Source organism: Diorhabda sublineata, chromosome Y, assembly GCF_026230105.1.
Source record: "Diorhabda sublineata isolate icDioSubl1.1 chromosome Y, icDioSubl1.1, whole genome shotgun sequence".
NCBI classification, from domain to species: Eukaryota; Metazoa; Arthropoda; class Insecta; order Coleoptera; family Chrysomelidae; genus Diorhabda; species Diorhabda sublineata.
In genome coordinates this window covers 334,780-339,083 of record NC_079486.1, presented here as the reverse complement: position 1 = coordinate 339,083, position 4,304 = coordinate 334,780, and positions in this window count along the sequence as shown.

Below are 4,304 nucleotides of genomic sequence, written 5' to 3'. Positions count from 1 at the left end.
CCGAATTCCATCTTCCCTTCACCAATTCGACAAATAACAATTCTCTTCCACTTTTTGATTAGTTTTGTTGAGAAAAAACAATGTCACTAGTGAGCCTTTTTGGATTTTCCCCTCTCCGTCAAGTCAAAGTGAAACACACTTTCCGAATATTATATTATTATGGGGGTGACACATTCAATGGCAGAGCATCGAAATTTGACTTTTTTCACGAAACGTGGCATTGTCAGAATCACATAACGTGTTTCTAAATGACCTATCGACATTCATATTCCCTTCACCGTTTCGAAAATTAACAATTCTCTTCCACTTTTTGATTAGTTTTGTTGAGAAAAAATAATGTCATTAGTGAGCCTTTTTGGATTTTCCCCTCTCCGTCAAGTCATATAGAAACACACTTTCCGAATATTATATTATTATGGGGGTGACACATTCAATGGCAGAGCATCGAAACTTGACTTTTTTTTACGAAACGTGGTATTGTCGGAATCACATAACGTGTTTCTAAATGACCTAACGAATTCCATATTCCCTTCACCGTTCCGACAACTAACAATTCTCTCCCACTTTTTGATTAGTTTTGTTGAGAAAAAACAATTTCCTTAGTGAGCCTTTCTGGATTTTGCCCTCTCCGACAAGTCATAGTGAAACACACTTTCCGATTATTATATTATCATGGGGGTGACACATTCAATGGCAGAGAATCGAAGACTTGACTTTTTTTACGAAACGTGGCATTGTCGGAATAACATAACGTGTTTCTAAATGACCTATCGAATTCCATAATCCCTTCACCGTTTGGACAACTAACAATTCTCTTCCACTTTTTGATTAGTTTTGTTGAGAAAAAATAATGTCATTAGTGAGCGTTTTTGGATTTTCCCCTCTCCGTTAAGTCATAGTGAAACACACTTTCCGAATATTGTATTATTATGTGGGTGACCCATTCTATGGCAGAACATCGAAGACTTGCCTTGTTTTACGAAACGTGGCATTGTCGGAATCACATTATGTGTTTCTAAATGACCTACCGAATTCCATCTTCCCTTCACCTTTTCGACCACTAACAATTCTCTTCCACTTTTTCATTAGTTCTGTTGAGAAAAAATAATGTCATTAGTGAGCTTTTCTGGATTTTCCCTCTCCGTCAAGTCATATAGAAACACACTTTCCGAATATTATATTATTATGGGGGTGACACATTCAAAGGCAGAGCATCGAAATTTGACTTTTTTTTACGAAACGTGGAATTGTCAGAATCACATAACGTGTTTCTAAATGACCTACCGAATTCCATCTTCCCTTCACCGTTTCGACAAATAACAATTCTCTTCCACTTTTTGATTAGTTTTGTTGAGAAAAAACAATGTCACTAGTGAGCCTTTTTGGATTTTCCCCTCTCCGTCAAGTCATAGTGAAACACACTTTCCTAATATTATATTATTATGGGGGTGACACATTCAATGGCAGAGCATCGAAATTTGATTTTTTTTTACGAAACGTGGAATTGTCAGAATCACATAACGTGTTTCTAAATGACCTATCGACCTTCATATTCCCTTCACCGTTTCGAAAATTAACAATTCTCTTCCACTTTTTGATTAGTTTTGTTGAGAAAAAATAATGTCATTAGTGAGCCTTTTTGGATTTTCCCCTCTCCGTCAAGTCATATAGAAACACACTTTCCGAATATTATATTATTATGGGGGTGACACATTCAATGGCAGAGCATCGAAACTTGACTTTTTTTTACGGAACGTGGCATTGTCGGAATCACATAACGTGTTTCATTCACTTTTTGATTAGTTTTCTTGAGAAAAACAATGTCATTAGTGAGACTTTTTGGATTTTTCCCTATCCGTCCAGTCATAGTGAAACACACTCTCCGAATATTATATTATTATGGGGGTGACACATTCAATGGCAGAGCATCGAAGACTTAACTTTTTTTTTACGAAACGTGGCATTGTTGGAATCACATAACGTGTCTCTAAATTACCTACCGAATTCCATATTCCCTTCACCGTTTCGACAACTAACAATTCTCTCCCACTTTTTGATTAGTTTTGTTGAGAAAAAACAATGTCATTAGTGAGCCTTTTTGGATTTTCCCCTCTCCGTCAAGTCATAGTGAAACACATTTTCCGAATATTATATTATTATGGGGATGACACATTCAATGGCAGAGCATCGAAGACTTGACTTTTTTTACGAAACGTGGCATTCTCGGAATCACTTAACGTGTCCCTAAATGACCTACCGAATTCCATATTCCCAATACCGTTACGACAACTAACAATTTCCCCCCACTTTTTGATTAGTTTTCTTGAGAAAAAACAATGTCAATAGTCAGCCTTTTTGGATTTTCCCCTCTCCGTCAAGTCATAGTGAAACACACTTTCCGATTATTATATTATTATGGGGGTGACACATTCAATGGCACAGCATCGAAGACTTGACTTTTTTTTACGAAACGTGGCATTGTCGGAATCACATAACGCGTTTCTAAACGACCTACCGATTTCCATATTCCCTTCACCGTTTCGACAACTAACAATTCTCTTCCACTTTTTGAATAGTTTTGTTGAGAAAAAACAATGTCATTAGTGAGCCTTTTTGGATTTTCCCCTCTCCGTCAATTTATAGTGGAACACACTTTCCTAATAGTATATTATTATGGGAATGACCCATTCAATGGCAGAGCATGGAAGACTTGACTTTTTTTTACGAAACGTGGCATTGTCGGAATCACATAAGGCGTTTCCAAATGACCTACCGAATTCCATCTTCCCTTTACCGTTTCGAGAACTAACTATTCTCTTCCACTTTTTGATTAGTTTTGTTGAGAAAAAACAATCTCATTAGTGAGCCTTTTTGGATTTTCCCCTCTCCGTCAAGTCATAGTGAAACACACTTCCCTAATACTATATTTTTATTGGAATGACCCATTCAATGGCAGAGCATCGAAGACTTGACTTTTTTTACGAAACGTGGCATTGTCGGAATCACATAACGTAGTTCTAAACGACTTACCAAATTCCAAAATCCCCTCCACCGTTTCGACAACTAGTGATTCTCTCCCACTTTTTGATTAGTTTTGTGGAGAAAAAACAATGTCATTAGTGAGCCTTTTTGGATTTTTCCCTCTCCGTCAAGACATATAGAAACACACTTTCCGAATATTATATAGTAGATGAACAACGTATGTCTGACTATAGAAATAGGGAAAACCGTGTGTTAGAGAGAGAGCAGCGAGACAATGTGTAAGAGAGATAGAGAGAGACTTCGTTTTTGCGCATGCGTAAAGTTATATATCCGTTGCGATGATAACAGCGGGAGCGCTGATATACCAGGTCGGTTAAAAGTCTTTGGGTTTTAAAAAATTATATATATACCATTATTATTCGCTAATCTTGTAACATAAAAGTATAACGTATAAATAAAAAGAGATTTTTTGTCAATGTAAGGTATCACGCATGTAATCGAGACAGATTCATTGCGATGATAACAGCGGGAGCGCTAATCTTGTAATATAAAAATCTGCGGTTAACTGATAGCGTCTTATTACTGAAATACAGTTAAAAGTAACGTATACCGGGTGACTTAAAAGTAACATAAAAAAAACAACAATAACAAAAATAATTATTTATTTAAATCATTGATAACTTTAACTTTATAAAAGTATACAAATTCTCTAAGAGCATTGTGTAACATATCGTTAGGTGTAATAGAACAAAATGCGTATAAAATTTGTAAAGGACTTTCGGAGAAGGTATTTTTACAGAAATCCAAAACATTATAATGATATTCACAAAAATTCAAATTTTCTAACACAGATATACGTTGTATAATTAAATTATTCAATTCTAAAATTTGCGATACTTCTTCTTCATCCATGTAATACTCAACACCATGTTTCTTGACTAAAATTACCTTACTGTCATCGTAATTCAATGGGGTGATGGTACAGTAATCTCCACATGGTAATGAATCAGGTTTGAACTCGTCTCCGGTATGAAAGATCTGTTGTGACATAATTGAGATAAAGGTTATATTCATAAGTACTGAAAGATATTTTGCTGAACTTAAGATGTTGAGATAAGATAACAGCAGGTGTGAATCATCTTGCAGGACTTATTCCACATTTTACTTCATACCCCGAAATTGGATACTGTGTTGAAAGCAGGTAAATATTTTCAGACTTGACAGCAGTCTCATATAGTTTTCCAATATTCTATCTAATTCTGAACTGTAGTTACTCGAATCAGATTCGATGTCGACAATACCACTATCTTGGGGGGAACTCA